At 43.5% G+C, this 24,695-nt stretch overlaps 1 protein-coding gene across 4 annotated transcripts in view; it reads right to left on the minus strand.

Moving 5' to 3' along the window:
- Positions 1-24,695, minus strand: part of LOC130308079 (phospholipid scramblase 2-like) — a 57,012-nt gene that overhangs the window by 24,257 nt on the left and 8,060 nt on the right. For 3 of the 4 annotated variants that reach the window (XR_008857136.1, XR_008857135.1, XM_056552221.1), the window contains exon 2: positions 24,075-24,207. The gene's annotated coding sequence lies outside the window, so the exon portion shown is untranslated. The remainder of the gene's footprint in view (positions 1-24,074; positions 24,208-24,695) is intronic. The other variant, XR_008857137.1, reaches the window with a different exon arrangement.

Raw genomic sequence — 24,695 nt, forward strand, 5'->3', positions numbered from 1 at the left:
TGTATACACTACCGTCCTAATACTGCTCCACCACATGTATACACTACTGTCCTAATACTGCTCCACCACATGTATACACTACCGTCCTAATACTGATCCACCACATGTATACACTACTGTCCTAATACTACTCCACCACCACATGTATACACTACTGTCCTAATACTGCTCCACCACATGTATACACTACTGTCCTAATACTGCTCCACCACATGTATACACTACTGTCCTAATACTGCTCCACCACATGTATACACTACTTTCCTAATACTGCTCCACCACATGTATACACTACTGTCCTAATATTACTCCACCACATGTATACACTACTGTCCTAATACTACTCCTCCACCACATGTATACACTACTGTCCTAATACTACTCCACCACATGTATACACTACTGTCCTAATATTACTCCACCACATGTATACACTACTGTCCTAATACTACTCCTCCACCACATGTATACACTACTGTCCTAATACTGCTCCACCACATGTATACACTACTGTCCTAATACTATTCCACCACATGTATACACTACTGTCCTAATACTACTCCACCACATGTATACACTACTGTCCTAATACTGCTCCACCACATGTATACACTACTGTCCTAATATTACTCCACCACATGTATACACTACTGTCCTAATACTACTCCTCCACCACATGTATACACTACTGTCCTAATACTACTCCACCACATGTATACACTACTGTCCTAATACTACTCCACCACATGTATACACTACCGTCCTTATACTGCTCCACCACATGTATACACTACTGTCCTAATACTACTCCACCACATGTATACACTACTGTCCTAATACTGCTCCACCACATGTATACACTACTGTCCTAATACTACTCCACCACATGTATACACTACCGTCCTAATACTACTCCACCACATCTATACACTACCGTCCTAATACTGCTCCACCACATGTATACACTACTGTCCTAATACTACTCCACCACATGTATACACTACTGTCCTAATACTGCTCCACCACATGTATACACTACTGTCCTAATACTACTCCACCACCACATGTATACACTACTGTCCTAATACTACTCCACCACATGTATACACTACTGTCCTAATACTGCTCCACCACATGTATACACTACTGTCCTAATACTACTCCAGCACCACATGTATACACTACTGTCCTAATACTGCTCCACCACATGTATACACTACCGTCCTAATACTGCTCCTCCACATGTATACACTACTGTCCTAATACTGCTCCTCCACATGTATACACTACTGTCCTAATACTACTCCACCACATGTATACACTACTGTCCTAATACTGCTCCACCACATGTATACACTACTGTCCTAATACTACTCCAGCACCACATGTATACACTACTGTCCTAATACTGCTCCACCACATGTATACACTACTGTCCTAATACTACTCCACCACATGTATACACTACCGTCCTAATACTACTCCACCACATGTATACACTACCGTCCTAATACTACTCCTCCACATGTATACACTACTGTCCTAATACTTCTCCACCACATGTATACACTACTGTCCTAATACTACTCCACCACATGTATACACTACTGTCCTAATACTACTCCACCACATGTATACACTACCGTCCTAATACTGCTCCACCACATGTATACACCCTGACCTAATACTGCTCCACCACATGTATACACCCTGACCTAACACTGCTCCACCACATGTATACACCCTGACCTAATACTACTCCACCACATGTATACACCCTGACCTAATACTACTCCACCACATGTATACACTACCGTCCTAATACTGCTCCACCACATGTATACACTACCGTCCTAATACTGCTCCACCACATGTATACACTACTGTCCTAATACTACTCCAGCACCACATGTATACACTACTGTCCTAATACTGCTCCACCACATGTATACACTACCGTCCTAATACTGCTCCACCACATGTATACACTACTGTCCTAATACTACTCCACCACCACATGTATACACTACTGTCCTAATACTGCTCCACCACATGTATACACTACCGTCCTAATACTGCTCCACCACATGTATACACTACTGTCCTAATACTACTCCACCACATGTATACACTACTGTCCTAATACTACTCCACCACATGTATACACTACTGTCCTAATACTGCTCCACCACATGTATACACTACTGTCCTAATACTACTCCACCACATGTATACACTACTGTCCTAATACTACTCCACCACATGTATACACTACTGTCCTAATACTGCTCCACCACATGTATACACTACTGTCCTAATACTACTCCACCACATGTATACACTACTGTCCTAATACTACTCCACCACATGTATACACTACTGTCCTAATACTACTCCACCACATGTATACACTACTGTCCTAATACTGCTCCACCACATGTATACACTACTGTCCTAATACTTCTCCACCACATGTATACACTACTGTCCTAATACTCCTCCTCCACATGTATACACTACTGTCCTAATACTACTCCACCACATGTATACACTACTGTCCTAATACTACTCCACCACCACATGTATACACTAATGTCCTAATACTACTCCACCACATGTATACACTACTGTCCTAATAATACTCCACCACATGTATACACTACTGTTCTAATACTACTCCACCACATGTATACACTACTGTCCTAATACTACTCCACCACATGTATACACTACTGTCCTAATACTGCTCCACCACATGTATACACTACTGTCCTAATACTGCTCCACCAAATGTATACACTACTGTCCTAATACTACTCCACCAAATGTATACACTACTGTCCTAATACTACTCCACCACATGTATACACTACCGTCCTAATACTGCTCCACCACATGTATACACTACCGTCCTAATACTGCTCCACCACATGTATACACTACTGTCCTAATACTACTCCACCACCACATGTATACACTACTGTCCTAATACTACTCCACCACATGTATACACTAGTGTCCTAATACTTCTCCACCACATGTATACACTACTGTCCTAATACCACTCCACCACATGTATACACTACCGTCCTAATACTGCTCCACCACATGTATACACTACTGTCCTAATACTACTCCACCACATGTATACACTACTGTCCTAATACTACTCCACCACATGTATACACTACTGTCCTAATACTACTCCACCACATGTATACACTACCGTCCTAATACTACTCCACCAAATGTATACACTACCGTCCTTATACTGCTCCACCACATGTATACACTACTGTCCTAATACTACTCCACCACATGTATACACTACTGTCCTAATACTACTCCACCACATGTATACACTACTGTCCTAATACTACTCCACCACATCTATACACTACCGTCCTAATACTGCTCCACCACATGTATACACTACTGTCCTAATACTGCTCCACCACATGTATACACTACTGTCCTAATACTGCTCCACCACATGTATACACTACTGTCCTAATACTACTCCACCACATGTATACACTACTGTCCTAATACTACTCCACCACATGTATACACTACTGTCCTAATACTGCTCCACCACATGTATACACTACTGTCCTAATACTACTCCAGCACCACATGTATACACTACTGTACTAATACTGCTCCACCACATGTATACACTACCGTCCTAATATTGCTCCACCACATGTATACACTACTGTCCTAATACTGCTCCACCACATGTATACACTACCGTCCTAATACTGCTCCACCACATGTATACACTACTGTCCTAATACTACTCCACCACATGTATACACTACTGTCCTAATACTACTCCACCACATGTATACACTACTGTCCTAATACTGCTCCACCACATGTATACACTACTGTCCTAATACTACTCCACCACATGTATACACTACTGTCCTAATACTACTCCACCACATGTATACACTACTGTCCTAATACTGCTCCACCACATGTATACACTACTGTCCTAATACTCCACCACATGTATACACTACTGTCCTAATACTCCTCCTCCACATGTATACACTACTGTCCTAATACTTCTCCACCACATGTATACACTACTGTCCTAATACTACTCCACCACCACATGTATACACTAATGTCCTAATACTACTCCACCACATGTATACACTACTGTCCTAATACTACTCCACCACATGTATACACTACTGTTCTAATACTACTCCACCACATGTATACACTACTGTCCTAATACTACTCCACCACCACATGTATACACTACTGTCCTAATACTGCTCCACCACATGTATACACTACCGTCCTAATACTGCTCCACCACATGTATACACTACTGTCCTAATACTGCTCCACCACATGTATACACTACTGTCCTAATACTGCTCCACCACATGTATACACTACTGTCCTAATACTGCTCCACCACATGTATACACTACTGTCCTAACACTGCTCCACCACATGTATACACTACTGTCCTAATACTACTCCACAACATGTATAATCTACTGTCCTAATACTACTCCACCACCACATGTATACACTACTGTCCTAATACTACTCCACCACATGTATACACTAGTGTCCTAATACTTCTCCACCACATGTATACACTACTGTCCTAATACCACTCCACCACATGTATACACTACCGTCCTAATACTGCTCCACCACATGTATACACTACTGTCCTAATACTACTCCACCACATGTATACACTACTGTCCTAATACTACTCCACCACATGTACACACTACTGTCCTAATACTACTCCACCACATGTATACACTACTGTCCTAATACTACTCCACCACATATATAAACTACTGTCCTAATACTACTCCACCACATGTATACACTACTGTCCTAATACTGCTCCACCACATGTATACACTACTGTCCTAATACTACTCCACCACATGTAAACACTACTGTCCTAATACTCCACCACATGTATACACTACTGTCCTAATACTACTCCACCACCACATGTATACACTACTGTCCTAATACTACTCCACCACCACATGTATACACTACTGTCCTAATACTACTCCACCACATGTATACACTACTGTCCTAATACTACTCCACCACATGTATACACTACTGTCCTAATACTGCTCCACCCCATGTATACACTACTGTCCTAATACTGCTCCACCACATGTATACACTACTGTTCTAATACTCCACCACATGTATACACTACTGTCCTAATACTTCTCCACCACATGTATACACTACTGTCCTAATACTGCTCCACCCCATGTATACACTACTGTCCTAATACTACTCAACCACATGTATACACTACTGTCCTAATACTACTCCACCACATGTATACACTACTATCCTAATACTACTCCACCACATGTATACACTACTGTCCTAATACTACTCCACCACATGTATACACTACTGTCCTAATACTACTCCACCACATGTATACACTACTGTCCTAATACTACTCCACCACATGTATACACTACTGTCCTAATACTACTCCACCACATGTATACACTACTATCCTAATACTCCACCACCACATGTATACACTACTGTCCTAATACTGCTCCACCACATGTATACACTACTGTCCTAATACTACCCCACCACATGTATACACTACCGTCCTAATACTACTCCACCACATGTATACACTACCGTCCTAATACTGCTCCACCACATGTATACACTACTGTCCTAATACTACTCCACCACATGTATACACTACTGTCCTAATACTACTCCACCACATGTATACACTACTGTCCTAATACTACTCCACCACATGTATACACTACTGTCCTAATACTACTCCACCACATGTATACACTACTGTCCTAATACTACTCCACCACATGTATACACTACTGTCCTAATACTACTCCACCACATGTATACACTACTGTCCTAATACTACTCCAGCACCACATGTATACACTACTGTCCTAATACTACTCCACCACATGTATACACTACTGTCCTAATACTACTCCACCACATGTATACACTACTGTCCTAATACTACTCCAGCACCACATGTATACACTACTGTCCTAATACTACTCCAGCACCACATGTATACACTACTGTCCTAATACTACTCCACCACATGTATACACTACTGTCCTAATACTACTCCACCACATGTATACACTACTGTCCTAATACTCCACCACATGTATACACTACTGTCCTAATACTACTCCACCACATGTATACACTACTGTCCTAATACTACTCCACCACATGTATACACTACTGTCCTAATACTACTCCACCACATGTATACACTACTGTCCTAATACTGCTCCACCACATGTATACACTACTGTCCTAATACTGCTCCACCACATGTATACACTACTGTCCTAATACCACTCCACCACATGTATACACTACTGTCCTAATACTACTCCACCACATGTATACACTACTGTCCTAATACTACTCCGCCACATGTATACACTACTGTCCTAATACTGCTCCACCACATGTATAGACTACCGTCCATATACTGCTCCACCACATGTATACACTACTGTCCTAATACTACTCCACCACATGTATACACTATTGTCCTAATACTACTCCACCACATGTATACACTACTGTCCTAATACTGCTCCACCACATGTATACACTACTGTCCTAATACTGCTCCACCACATGTATACACTACTGTCCTAATACCGCTCCACCACATGTATACACTACTGTCCTAATACTACTCCACCACATGTATACACTACTGTCCTAATACTACTCCGCCACATGTATACACTACTGTCCTAATACTGCTCCACCACATGTATAGACTACCGTCCATATACTGCTCCACCACATGTATACACTACTGTCCTAATACTACTCCACCACATGTATACACTACTATCCTAATACTACTCCACCACATGTATACACTACTGTCCTAATACTACTCCACCACATGTATACACTACTGTCCAAATACTACTCCACCACATGTATACACTACTGTCCTAATACTGCACCACCACATGTATACACTACTGTCCTAATACTACTCCACCACATGTATACACTACTGTCCTAATACTACTCCACCACATGTATACACTACTGTCCTAATACTACTCCACCACATGTATACACTACTGTCCTAATACTACTCCACCACATGTATACACTACTGTCCTAATACTGCTCCACCACATGTATACACTGTTAAGCCTAGCGCTCCGGGTCCCCGCTCCTCCCCGGAGTGCTCACGGCGGCTCTCTCCCCGCAGCGCCCCGGTCGGTTCCGCTGACCGGGAGCGCTGCACTGTCATGGCCGTCGGGGATGCGATTGGCACAGCGGGACGCGCCCGCTCGCGAATCGCATCCCAGGTCACTTACCCGTCCCGGTCCCCTGCTGTCATGTGCTGGCGCGCGCGGCTCCGCTCTCTAGGGCGCGCGCGCGCCAGCTCTCTGAGACTTTAAGGGCCAGTGCACCAATGATTGGTGCCTGGCCCAATTAGCTTAATTGGCTCCCACCTGCTCCCTGTGTATATTACCTCACTTCCCCTGCACTCCCCTGCCGGATCTTGTTGCCTTGTGCCAGTGAAAGCGTTTAGTGTGTCCAAAGCCTGTGTTACCTGAACTTCTGCTATCCATCCTGACTATGAACCTTGCCGCCTGTCCCGACCTTCTGCTACGTCTGACCTCGCCTCTGCCTAGTCCTTCTGTCCCACGCCTTCTCAGCAGTCAGCGAGGTTGAGCCGTTGCTAGTGGATACGACCTGGTTGCTACTGCCGCAGCAAGACCATCCCGCTTTGCGGCGGGCTCTGGTGAACACCAGTAGCCTCTTAGAACCGGTCCACGCCAATCCCTCGCTGACACAGAGGATCCACAACCCGTAAGCCGAATCGTGACATACACTACTGTCCTAATACTACTCCACCACATGTATACACTACTGTCCTAATACTACTCCACCACATGTATACACTACTGTCCTAATACTATTCCACCACATGTATACACTACTGTCCTAATACTGCTCCACCACATGTATACACTACTGTCCTAATACTGCTCCACCACATGTATACACTACTGTCCTAATACTACTCCACCACATGTATACACTACTGTCCTAATACTATTCCACCACATGTATACACTACTGTCCTAATACTACTCCACCACATATATACACTACTATCCTAATACTACTCCACCACATGTATACACTACTGTCCTAATACTACTCCACCACATGTATACACTACTGTCCTAATACTACTCCACCACATGTATACACTACTGTCCTAATACTACTCCACCACATGTATACACTACTGTCCTAATACTGCTCCACCACATGTATACACTACTGTCCTAATACTGCTCCACCACATGTATACACTACTGTCCTAATACTACTCCAGCACCACATGTATACACTACTGTCCTAATACTACTCCTCCACATGTATACACTACTGTCCTAATACTACTCCAGCACCACATGTATACACTACTGTCCTAATACTACTCCTCCACATGTATACACTACCGTCCTAATACTGCTCCACCACATGTATACACTACTGTCCTAATACTACTCCACCACATATATACACTACTATCCTAATACTACTCCACCACATGTATACACTACTGTCCTAATACTACTCCACCACATGTATACACTACTGTCCTAATACTACTCCGCCACATGTATACACTACTGTCCTAATACTACTCCACCACATGTATACACTGCTGTCCTAATACTACTCCACCACATGTATACACTACTGTCCTAATACTGCTCCACCACATGTATACACTACTGTCCTAATACTACTCCACCACATGTATACACTACTGTCCTAATATTACTCCACCACCACATGTATACACTACTGTCCTAATACTACTCCACCACATGTATACACTACTGTCCTAATACTACTCCACCACATGTATACACTACTGTCCTAATATTACTCCACCACCACATGTATACACTACTGTCCTAATACTACTCCTCCACATGTATACACTACTGTCCTAATACTACTCCACCACATGTATACACTACTGTCCTAATACTACTCCACCACATGTATACACTACTGTCCTAATATTACTCCACCACCACATGTATACACTACTGTCCTAATACTACTCCTCCACATGTATACACTACTGTCCTAATACTACTCCACCACATGTATACACTACTGTCCTAATACTACTCCACCACATGTATACACTGCTGTCCTAATACTACTCCACCACATGTATACACTACTGTCCTAATACTGCTCCACCACATGTATACACTACTGTCCTAATACTACTCCACCACATGTATACACTACTGTCCTAATATTACTCCACCACCACATGTATACACTACTGTCCTAATACTACTCCACCACATGTATACACTACCGTCCTAATACCACTCCACCACATGTATACACTACTGTCCTAATATTACTCCACCACCACATGTATACACTACTGTCCTAATACTACTCCTCCACATGTATACACTACTGTCCTAATACTACTCCACCACATGTATACACTACTGTCCTAATACTACTCCTCCACATGTATACACTACTGTCCTAATACTACTCCACCACATGTATACACTACTGTCCTAATACTACTCCACCACATGTATACACTACTGTCCTAATACTACTCCACCACATGTATACACTACTGTCCTAATACTGCTCCACCACATGTATACACTACTGTCCTAATACTGCTCCACCACATGTATACACTACTGTCCTAATACTACCCCACCACATGTATACACTACCGTCCTAATACTACTCCACCACATGTATACACTACCGTCCTAATACTGCTCCACCACATGTATACACTACTGTCCTAATACTACTCCGCCACATGTATACACTACTGTCCTAATACTACTCCGCCACATGTATACACTGCTGTCCTAATACTACTCCGCCACATGTATACACTGCTGTCCTAATACTACTCCGCCACATGTATACACTACTGTCCTAATACTACTCCACCACATGTATACACTACTGTCCTAATACTGCTCCACCACATGTATACACTACTGTCCTAATACTGCTCCACCACATGTATACACTACTGTCCTAATACTGCTCCACCACATGTATACACTACTGTCCTAATGCTGCTCCACCACATGTATACACTACTGTCCTAATACTGCTCCACCACATGTATACACCACTGTCCTAATACTACTCCACACCACATGTATACACTACTGTCCTAATACTGCTCCACCACATGTATACACTACTGTCCTAATACTGCTCCACCACATGTATACACTACTGTCCTAATACTACTCCACCACATGTATACACTACTATCCTAATACTACTCCACCACATGTATACACTACTGTCCTAATACTACTCCACCACATGTATACACTACTGTCCTAATACTACTCCGCCACATGTATACACTACTGTCCTAATACTGCTCCGCCACATGTATACACTACTGTCCTAATACTGCTCCACCACATGTATACACTACTGTCCTAATACTACTCCACCACATGTATACACTACTGTCCTAATACTACTCCACCACATGTATACACTACTGTCCTAATACTGCTCCACCACATGTATACACTGTTAAGCCTAGCGCTCCGGGTCCCCGCTCCTCCCCGGAGCGCTTACGGCGGCTCTCTCCCCGCAGCGCCCCGGTCGGTTCCGCTGACCGGGAGCGCTGCACTGTCATGGCCGTCGGGGATGCGATTCGCACAGCGGGACGCGCCCGCTCGCGAATCGCATCCCAGGTCACTTACCCGTCCCGGTCCCCTGCTGTCATGTGCTGGCGCGCGCGGCTCCGCTCTCTAGGGCGCGCGCGCGCCAGCTCTCTGAGACTTAAAGGGCCAGTGCACCAATGATTGGTGCCTGGCCCAATCAGTCTAATTAGCTTCCACCTGCTCCCTGTGTATATTACCTCACTTCCCCTGCACTCCCTTGCCGGATCTTGTTGCCTTGTGCCAGTGAAAGCGTTTAGTGTTGTCCAAAGCCTGTGTTACCTGAACTTCTGCTATCCATCCTGACTACGAACCTTGCCGCCTGCCCCGACCTTCTGCTACGTCTGACCTTGCCTCTGCCTAGTCCTTCTGTCCCACGCCTTCTCAGCAGTCAGCGAGGTTGAGCCGTTGCTAGTAGATACGACCTGGTTGCTACTGCCGCAGCAAGACCATCCCGCTTTGCGGCGGGCTCTGGTGAACACCAGTAGCCTCTTAGAACCGGTCCACTAGCACGGTCCACGCCAATCCCTCGCTGACACAGAGGATCCACAACCCGTAAGCCGAATCGTGACATACACTACTGTCCTAATACTACTCCACCACATGTATACACTACTGTCCTAATACTACTCCACCACATGTATACACTACTGTCCTAATACTATTCCACCACATGTATACACTACTGTCCTAATACTACTCCACCACATATATACACTACTTTCCTAATACTACTCCACCACATGTATACACTACTGTCCTAATACTACTCCACCACATGTATACACTACTGTCCTAATACTGCTCCACCACATGTATACACTACTGTCCTAATACTACTCCACCACATGTATACACTACTGTCCTAATACTACTCCACCACATGTATACACTACTGTCCTAATACTACTCCACCACATGTATACACTACTGTCCTAATACTACTCCACCACATGTATACACTACTGTCCTAATACTACTCCACCACATGTATACACTACTGTCCTAATACTGCTCCACCACATGTATACACTACTATCCTAATACTACTCCTCCACATGTATACACTACTGTCCTAATACTACTCCACCACATGTATACACTACTGTCCTAATACTACTCCAGCACCACATGTATACACTACTGTCCTAATACTACTCCACCACATGTATACACTACTGTCCTAATACTATTCCACCACATGTATACACTACTGTCCTAATACTACTCCACCACATGTATACACTACTGTCCTAATACTACTCCACCACATGTATACACTACTGTCCTAATACTACTCCTCCACATGTATACACTACTGTCCTAATACTACTCCGCCACATCTATACACTACTGTCCTAATACTACTCCTCCACATGTATACACTACCGTCCTAATACTGCTCCACCACATGTATACACTACCGTCCTAATACTGCTCCACCACATGTATACACTACCATCCTAATACTGCTCCACCACATGTATACACTACTGTCCTAATACTGCTCCACCACATGTATACACTACTGTCCTAATACTACTCCACCACATGTATACACTACTGTCCTAATACTACTCCACCACATGTATACACTACTGTCCTAATACTACTCCAGCACCACATGTATACACTACTGTCCTAATACTACTCCAGCACCACATGTATACACTACTGTCCTAATACTACTCCAGCACCACATGTATACACTACTGTCCTAATACTACTCCACCACATGTATACACTACTGTCCTAATACTACTCCACCACATGTATACACTACTGTCCTAATACTATTCCACCACATGTATACACTACTGTCCTAATACTACTCCACCACATGTATACACTACTGTCCTAATACTACTCCACCACATGTATACACTACTGTCCTAATACTATTCCACCACATGTATACACTACTGTCCTAATACTACTCCACCACATGTATACACTACTGTCCTAATACTGCTCCACCACATGTATACACTACTATCCTAATACTACTCCTCCACATGTATACACTACTGTCCTAATACTACTCCACCACATGTATACACTACCGTCCTAATACTATTCCACCACATGTATACACTACTGTCCTAATACTGCTCCACCACATGTATACACTACTATCCTAATACTACTCCTCCACATGTATACACTACTGTCCTAATACTACTCCACCACATGTATACACTACCGTCCTAATACTATTCCACCACATGTATACACTACCGTCCTAATACTGCTCCACCACATGTATACACTACCGTCCTAATACTGCTCCACCACATGTATACACTACTGTCCTAATACTACTCCACCACATGTATACACTACCGTCCTAATACTACTCCACCACATCTATACACTACCGTCCTAATACTGCTCCACCACATGTATACACTACTGTCCTAATACTACTCCACCACATGTATACACTACTGTCCTAATACTGCTCCACCACATGTATACACTACTGTCCTAATACTACTCCACCACCACATGTATACACTACTGTCCTAATACTACTCCACCACATGTATACACTACTGTCCTAATACTGCTCCACCACATGTATACACTACTGTCCTAATACTACTCCAGCACCACATGTATACACTACTGTCCTAATACTGCTCCACCACATGTATACACTACCGTCCTAATACTGCTCCTCCACATGTATACACTACTGTCCTAATACTGCTCCTCCACATGTATACACTACTGTCCTAATACTACTCCACCACATGTATACACTACTGTCCTAATACTGCTCCACCACATGTATACACTACTGTCCTAATACTACTCCAGCACCACATGTATACACTACTGTCCTAATACTACTCCACCACATGTATACACTACCGTCCTAATACTGCTCCACCACATGTATACACTACCGTCCTAATACTGCTCCACCACATGTATACACTACTGTCCTAATACTACTCCACCACCACATGTATACACTACTGTCCTAATACTACTCCACCACATGTATACACTAGTGTCCTAATACTTCTCCACCACATGTATACACTACTGTCCTAATACCACTCCACCACATGTATACACTACCGTCCTAATACTGCTCCACCACATGTATACACTACTGTCCTAATACTACTCCACCACATGTATACACTACTGTCCTAATACTACTCCACCACATGTATACACTACTGTCCTAATACTACTCCACCACATGTATACACTACCGTCCTAATACTACTCCACCAAATGTATACACTACCGTCCTTATACTGCTCCACCACATGTATACACTACTGTCCTAATACTACTCCACCACATGTATACACTACTGTCCTAATACTACTCCACCACATGTATACACTACTGTCCTAATACTACTCCACCACATCTATACACTACCGTCCTAATACTGCTCCACCACATGTATACACTACTGTCCTAATACTGCTCCACCACATGTATACACTACTGTCCTAATACTGCTCCACCACATGTATACACTACTGTCCTAATACTACTCCACCACATGTATACACTACTGTCCTAATACTACTCCACCACATGTATACACTACTGTCCTAATACTGCTCCACCACATGTATACACTACTGTCCTAATACTACTCCAGCACCACATGTATACACTACTGTACTAATACTGCTCCACCACATGTATACACTACCGTCCTAATATTGCTCCACCACATGTATACACTACTGTCCTAATACTGCTCCACCACATGTATACACTACCGTCCTAATACTGCTCCACCACATGTATACACTACTGTCCTAATACTACTCCACCACATGTATACACTACTGTCCTAATACTACTCCACCACATGTATACACTACTGTCCTAATACTGCTCCACCACATGTATACACTACTGTCCTAATACTACTCCACCACATGTATACACTACTGTCCTAATACTACTCCACCACATGTATACACTACTGTCCTAATACTGCTCCACCACATGTATACACTACTGTCCTAATACTCCACCACATGTATACACTACTGTCCTAATACTCCTCCTCCACATGTATACACTACTGTCCTAATACTTCTCCACCACATGTATACACTACTGTCCTAATACTACTCCACCACCACATGTATACACTAATGTCCTAATACTACTCCACCACATGTATACACTACTGTCCTAATACTACTCCACCACATGTATACACTACTGTTCTAATACTACTCCACCACATGTATACACTACTGTCCTAATACTACTCCACCACCACATGTATACACTACTGTCCTAATACTGCTCCACCACATGTATACACTACCGTCCTAATACTGCTCCACCACATGTATACACTACTGTCCTAATACTGCTCCACCACATGTATACACTACTGTCCTAATACTGCTCCACCACATGTATACACTACTGTCCTAATACTGCTCCACCACATGTATACACTACTGTCCTAACACTGCTCCACCACATGTATACACTACTGTCCTAATACTACTCCACAACATGTATAATCTACTGTCCTAATACTACTCCACCACCACATGTATACACTACTGTCCTAATACTACTCCACCACATGTATACACTAGTGTCCTAATACTTCTCCACCACATGTATACACTACTGTCCTAATACCACTCCACCACATGTATACACTACCGTCCTAATACTGCTCCACCACATGTATACACTACTGTCCTAATACTACTCCACCACATGTATACACTACTGTCCTAATACTACTCCACCACATGTACACACTACTGTCCTAATACTACTCCACCACATGTATACACTACTGTCCTAATACTACTCCACCACATATATAAACTACTGTCCTAATACTACTCCACCACATGTATACACTACTGTCCTAATACTGCTCCACCACATGTATACACTACTGTCCTAATACTACTCCACCACATGTAAACACTACTGTCCTAATACTCCACCACATGTATACACTACTGTCCTAATACTACTCCACCACCACATGTATACACTACTGTCCTAATACTACTCCACCACCACATGTATACACTACTGTCCTAATACTACTCCACCACATGTATACACTACTGTCCTAATACTACTCCACCACATGTATACACTACTGTCCTAATACTGCTCCACCCCATGTATACACTACTGTCCTAATACTGCTCCACCACATGTATACACTACTGTTCTAATACTCCACCACATGTATACACTACTGTCCTAATACTTCTCCACCACATGTATACACTACTGTCCTAATACTGCTCCACCCCATGTATACACTACTGTCCTAATACTACTCAACCACATGTATACACTACTGTCCTAATACTACTCCACCACATGTATACACTACTATCCTAATACTACTCCACCACATGTATACACTACTGTCCTAATACTACTCCACCACATGTATACACTACTGTCCTAATACTACTCCACCACATGTATACACTACTGTCCTAATACTACTCCACCACATGTATACACTACTGTCCTAATACTACTCCACCACATGTATACACTACTATCCTAATACTCCACCACCACATGTATACACTACTGTCCTAATACTGCTCCACCACATGTATACACTACTGTCCTAATACTACCCCACCACATGTATACACTACCGTCCTAATACTACTCCACCACATGTATACACTACCGTCCTAATACTGCTCCACCACATGTATACACTACTGTCCTAATACTACTCCACCACATGTATACACTACTGTCCTAATACTACTCCACCACATGTATACACTACTGTCCTAATACTACTCCACCACATGTATACACTACTGTCCTAATACTACTCCACCACATGTATACACTACTGTCCTAATACTACTCCACCACATGTATACACTACTGTCCTAATACTACTCCACCACATGTATACACTACTGTCCTAATACTACTCCAGCACCACATGTATACACTACTGTCCTAATACTACTCCACCACATGTATACACTACTGTCCTAATACTACTCCACCACATGTATACACTACTGTCCTAATACTACTCCAGCACCACATGTATACACTACTGTCCTAATACTACTCCAGCACCACATGTATACACTACTGTCCTAATACTACTCCACCACATGTATACACTACTGTCCTAATACTACTCCACCACATGTATACACTACTGTCCTAATACTCCACCACATGTATACACTACTGTCCTAATACTACTCCACCACATGTATACACTACTGTCCTAATACTACTCCACCACATGTATACACTACTGTCCTAATACTACTCCACCACATGTATACACTACTGTCCTAATACTGCTCCACCACATGTATACACTACTGTCCTAATACTGCTCCACCACATGTATACACTACTGTCCTAATACCGCTCCACCACATGTATACACTACTGTCCTAATACTACTCCACCACATGTATACACTACTGTCCTAATACTACTCCGCCACATGTATACACTACTGTCCTAATACTGCTCCGCCACATGTATAGACTACCGTCCATATACTGCTCCACCACATGTATACACTACTGTCCTAATACTACTCCACCACATGTATACACTATTGTCCTAATACTACTCCACCACATGTATACACTACTGTCCTAATACTGCTCCACCACATGTATACACTACTGTCCTAATACTGCTCCACCACATGTATACACTACTGTCCTAATACCGCTCCACCACATGTATACACTACTGTCCTAATACTACTCCACCACATGTATACACTACTGTCCTAATACTACTCCGCCACATGTATACACTACTGTCCTAATACTGCTCCACCACATGTATAGACTACCGTCCATATACTGCTCCACCACATGTATACACTACTGTCCTAATACTACTCCACCACATGTATACACTACTATCCTAATACTACTCCACCACATGTATACACTACTGTCCTAATACTACTCCACCACATGTATACACTACTGTCCAAATACTACTCCACCACATGTATACACTACTGTCCTAATACTGCACCACCACATGTATACACTACTGTCCTAATACTACTCCACCACATGTATACACTACTGTCCTAATACTACTCCACCACATGTATACACTACTGTCCTAATACTACTCCACCACATGTATACACTACTGTCCTAATACTACTCCACCACATGTATACACTACTGTCCTAATACTGCTCCACCACATGTATACACTGTTAAGCCTAGCGCTCCGGGTCCCCGCTCCTCCCCGGAGTGCTCACGGCGGCTCTCTCCCCGCAGCGCCCCGGTCGGTTCCGCTGACCGGGAGCGCTGCACTGTCATGGCCGTCGGGGATGCGATTGGCACAGCGGGACGCGCCCGCTCGCGAATCGCATCCCAGGTCACTTACCCGTCCCGGTCCCCTGCTGTCATGTGCTGGCGCGCGCGGCTCCGCTCTCTAGGGCGCGCGCGCGCCAGCTCTCTGAGACTTTAAGGGCCAGTGCACCAATGATTGGTGCCTGGCCCAATTAGCTTAATTGGCTCCCACCTGCTCCCTGTGTATATTACCTCACTTCCCCTGCACTCCCCTGCCGGATCTTGTTGCCTTGTGCCAGTGAAAGCGTTTAGTGTGTCCAAAGCCTGTGTTACCTGAACTTCTGCTATCCATCCTGACTATGAACCTTGCCGCCTGTCCCGACCTTCTGCTACGTCTGACCTCGCCTCTGCCTAGTCCTTCTGTCCCACGCCTTCTCAGCAGTCAGCGAGGTTGAGCCGTTGCTAGTGGATACGACCTGGTTGCTACTGCAGCAGCAAGACCATCCCGCTTTGCGGCGGGCTCTGGTGAACACCAGTAGCCTCTTAGAACCGGTCCACGCCAATCCCTCGCTGACACAGAGGATCCACAACCCGTAAGCCGAATCGTGACATACACTACTGTCCTAATACTACTCCACCACATGTATACACTACTGTCCTAATACTACTCCACCACATGTATACACTACTGTCCTAATACTATTCCACCACATGTATACACTACTGTCCTAATACTGCTCCACCACATGTATACACTACTGTCCTAATACTGCTCCACCACATGTATACACTACTGTCCTAATACTACTCCACCACATGTATACACTACTGTCCTAATACTATTCCACCACATGTATACACTACTGTCCTAATACTACTCCACCACATATATACACTACTATCCTAATACTACTCCACCACATGTATACACTACTGTCCTAATACTACTCCACCACATGTATACACTACTGTCCTAATACTACTCCACCACATGTATACACTACTGTCCTAATACTACTCCACCACATGTATACACTACTGTCCTAATACTACTCCTCCACATGTATACACTACCGTCCTAATACTGCTCCACCACATGTATACACTACTGTCCTAATACTACTCCACCACATATATACACTACTATCCTAATACTACTCCACCACATGTATACACTACTGTCCTAATACTATTCCACCACATATATACACTACTATCCTAATACTACTCCACCACATGTATACACTACTGTCCTAATACTACTCCACCACATGTATACACTACTGTCCTAATACTACTCCACCACATGTATACACTACTGTCCTAATACTGCTCCACCACATGTATACACTACTGTCCTAATACTGCTCCACCACATGTATACACTACTGTCCTAATACTGCTCCACCACATGTATACACTACTGTCCTAATACTACTCCACCACATGTATACACTACTGTCCTAATACTACTCCACCACATGTATACACTACTGTCCTAATACTACTCCGCCACATGTATACACTACTGTCCTAATACTACTCCACCACATGTATACACTGCTGTCCTAATACTACTCCACCACATGTATACACTACTGTCCTAATACTGCTCCACCACATGTATACACTACTGTCCTAATACTACTCCACCACATGTATACACTACTGTCCTAATATTACTCCACCACCACATGTATACACTACTGTCCTAATACTACTCCACCACATGTATACACTACTGTCCTAATACTACTCCACCACATGTATACACTACTGTCCTAATATTACTCCACCACCACATGTATACACTACTGTCCTAATACTACTCCTCCACATGTATACACTACTGTCCTAATACTACTCCACCACATGTATACACTACTGTCCTAATACTACTCCACCACATGTATACACTACTGTCCTAATATTACTCCACCACCACATGTATACACTACTGTCCTAATACTACTCCTCCACATGTATACACTACTGTCCTAATACTACTCCACCACATGTATACACTACTGTCCTAATACTACTCCACCACATGTATACACTGCTGTCCTAATACTACTCCACCACATGTATACACTACTGTCCTAATACTGCTCCACCACATGTATACACTACTGTCCTAATACTACTCCACCACATGTATACACTACTGTCCTAATATTACTCCACCACCACATGTATACACTACTGTCCTAATACTACTCCACCACATGTATACACTACCGTCCTAATACCACTCCACCACATGTATACACTACTGTCCTAATATTACTCCACCACCACATGTATACACTACTGTCCTAATACTACTCCTCCACATGTATACACTACTGTCCTAATACTACTCCACCACATGTATACACTACTGTCCTAATACTACTCCTCCACATGTATACACTACTGTCCTAATACTACTCCACCACATGTATACACTACTGTCCTAATACTACTCCACCACATGTATACACTACTGTCCTAATACTACTCCACCACATGTATACACTACTGTCCTAATACTGCTCCACCACATGTATACACTACTGTCCTAATACTGCTCCACCACATGTATACACTACTGTCCTAATACTACCCCACCACATGTATACACTACCGTCCTAATACTACTCCACCACATGTATACACTACCGTCCTAATACTGCTCCACCACATGTATACACTACTGTCCTAATACTACTCCGCCACATGTATACACTGCTGTCCTAATACTACTCCGCCACATGTATACACTACTGTCCTAATACTACTCCGCCACATGTATACACTACTGTCCTAATACTACTCCGCCACATGTATACACTACTGTCCTAATACTGCTCCACCACATGTATACACTACTGTCCTAATACTGCTCCACCACATGTATACACTACTGTCCTAATACTGCTCCACCACATGTATACACTACTGTCCTAATGCTGCTCCACCACATGTATACACTACTGTCCTAATACTGCTCCACCACATGTATACACCACTGTCCTAATACTACTCCACACCACATGTATACACTACTGTCCTAATACTGCTCCACCACATGTATACACTACTGTCCTAATACTGCTCCACCACATGTATACACTACTGTCCTAATACTACTCCACCACATGTATACACTACTATCCTAATACTACTCCACCACATGTATACACTACTGTCCTAATACTACTCCACCACATGTATACACTACTGTCCTAATACTACTCCGCCACATGTATACACTACTGTCCTAATACTACTCCACCACATGTATACACTACTGTCCTAATATTACTCCACCACCACATGTATACACTACTGTCCTAATACTACTCCTCCACATGTATACACTACTGTCCTAATACTACTCCACCACATGTATACACTACTGTCCTAATACTGCTCCACCACATGTATACACTACTGTCCTAATACTACTCCACCACATGTATACACTACTGTCCTAATACTACTCCACCACATGTATACACTACTGTCCTAATACTGCTCCACCACATGTATACACTGTTAAGCCTAGCGCTCCGGGTCCCCGCTCCTCCCCGGAGCGCTTACGGCGGCTCTCTCCCCGCAGCGCCCCGGTCGGTTCCGCTGACCGGGAGCGCTGCACTGTCATGGCCGTCGGGGATGCGATTCGCACAGCGGGACGCGCCCGCTCGCGAATCGCATCCCAGGTCACTTACCCGTCCCGGTCCCCTGCTGTCATGTGCTGGCGCGCGCGGCTCCGCTCTCTAGGGCGCGCGCGCGCCAGCTCTCTGAGACTTAAAGGGCCAGTGCACCAATGATTGGTGCCTGGCCCAATCAGTCTAATTAGCTTCCACCTGCTCCCTGTGTATATTACCTCACTTCCCCTGCACTCCCTTGCCGGATCTTGTTGCCTTGTGCCAGTGAAAGCGTTTAGTGTTGTCCAAAGCCTGTGTTACCTGAACTTCTGCTATCCATCCTGACTACGAACCTTGCCGCCTGCCCCGACCTTCTGCTACGTCTGACCTTGCCTCTGCCTAGTCCTTCTGTCCCACGCCTTCTCAGCAGTCAGCGAGGTTGAGCCGTTGCTAGTAGATACGACCTGGTTGCTACTGCCGCAGCAAGACCATCCCGCTTTGCGGCGGGCTCTGGTGAACACCAGTAGCCTCTTAGAACCGGTCCACTAGCACGGTCCACGCCAATCCCTCGCTGACACAGAGGATCCACAACCCGTAAGCCGAATCGTGACATACACTACTGTCCTAATACTACTCCACCACATGTATACACTACTGTCCTAATACTACTCCACCACATGTATACACTACTGTCCTAATACTATTCCACCACATGTATACACTACTGTCCTAATACTACTCCACCACATATATACACTACTTTCCTAATACTACTCCACCACATGTATACACTACTGTCCTAATACTACTCCACCACATGTATACACTACTGTCCTAATACTGCTCCACCACATGTATACACTACTGTCCTAATACTACTCCACCACATGTATACACTACTGTCCTAATACTACTCCACCACATGTATACACTACTGTCCTAATACTACTCCACCACATGTATACACTACTGTCCTAATACTACTCCACCACATGTATACACTACTGTCCTAATACTACTCCACCACATGTATACACTACTGTCCTAATACTGCTCCACCACATGTATACACTACTATCCTAATACTACTCCTCCACATGTATACACTACTGTCCTAATACTACTCCACCACATGTATACACTACTGTCCTAATACTACTCCAGCACCACATGTATACACTACTGTCCTAATACTACTCCACCACATGTATACACTACTGTCCTAATACTATTCCACCACATGTATACACTACTGTCCTAATACTACTCCACCACATGTATACACTACTGTCCTAATACTACTCCACCACATGTATACACTACTGTCCTAATACTACTCCTCCACATGTATACACTACTGTCCTAATACTACTCCGCCACATCTATACACTACTGTCCTAATACTACTCCTCCACATGTATACACTACCGTCCTAATACTGCTCCACCACATGTATACACTACCGTCCTAATACTGCTCCACCACATGTATACACTACCATCCTAATACTGCTCCACCACATGTATACACTACTGTCCTAATACTGCTCCACCACATGTATACACTACTGTCCTAATACTACTCCACCACATGTATACACTACTGTCCTAATACTACTCCACCACATGTATACACTACTGTCCTAATACTACTCCAGCACCACATGTATACACTACTGTCCTAATACTACTCCAGCACCACATGTATACACTACTGTCCTAATACTACTCCAGCACCACATGTATACACTACTGTCCTAATACTACTCCACCACATGTATACACTACTGTCCTAATACTACTCCACCACATGTATACACTACTGTCCTAATACTATTCCACCACATGTATACACTACTGTCCTAATACTACTCCACCACATGTATACACTACTGTCCTAATACTGCTCCACCACATGTATACACTACTATCCTAATACTACTCCTCCACATGTATACACTACTGTCCTAATACTACTCCACCACATGTATACACTACCGTCCTAATACTATTCCACCACATGTATACACTACTGTCCTAATACTATTCCACCACATGTATACACTACTGTCCTAATACTACTCCACCACATGTATACACTACTGTCCTAATACTACTCCACCACATGTATACACTACTGTCCTAATACTACTCCACCACATGTATACACTACTGTCCTAATACTACTCCACCACATGTATACACTACTGTCCTAATACTACTCCACCAAATGTATACACTACTGTCCTAATACTACTCCACCACATGTATACACTACTGTCCTCACACTTCCCTATGATTTCTTCAGTTTTTTACCTTTTCTGCTCCTGTTTTGCTTCTTCTCCTCCGCTCTCTGTAGTAGATCAGGAAGTTGTTCTCTGTTCTGTTGTAACTTAAGGATCAGCTGATAAATGTGCACATGGCTGTGATGTCATCTGTAAACCGCCTACTATAGAGGAGGAGAGAAGTGGTACTGTGCACTGTCTATATATACAGGACAGGAGAAGTGGTACTGTGCAGTGTCTATATATACAGGACAGGAGAAGTAATACTGTGCAGTGTCTATATATACAGGACAGGAGAAGTGGTACTGTGCAGTGTCTATATATACAGGACAGGAGAAATTATACTGTCCAGTGTCTATATATACAGGACAGGAGAAGTTATACTGTCCAGTGTCTATATATACAGGACAGGAGAAGTTATACTGTGCAGTGTCTATATATACAGGACAGGAGAAGTTATACTGTCCAGTGTCTATATATACAGGACAGGAGAAGTTATACTGTGCAGTGTCTATATATACAGGACAGGAGAAGTGGTACTGTGCAGTGTATATATATACAGGACAGGAGAAGTGGTACTGTGCAGTGTATATATACAGGACAGGAGAAGTGGTACTGTGCAGTGTCTATATATACAGGACAGGAGAAGTGG

Source organism: Hyla sarda, unplaced genomic scaffold, assembly GCF_029499605.1.
Source record: "Hyla sarda isolate aHylSar1 unplaced genomic scaffold, aHylSar1.hap1 scaffold_146, whole genome shotgun sequence".
Classification (NCBI taxonomy): domain Eukaryota; kingdom Metazoa; phylum Chordata; class Amphibia; order Anura; family Hylidae; genus Hyla; species Hyla sarda.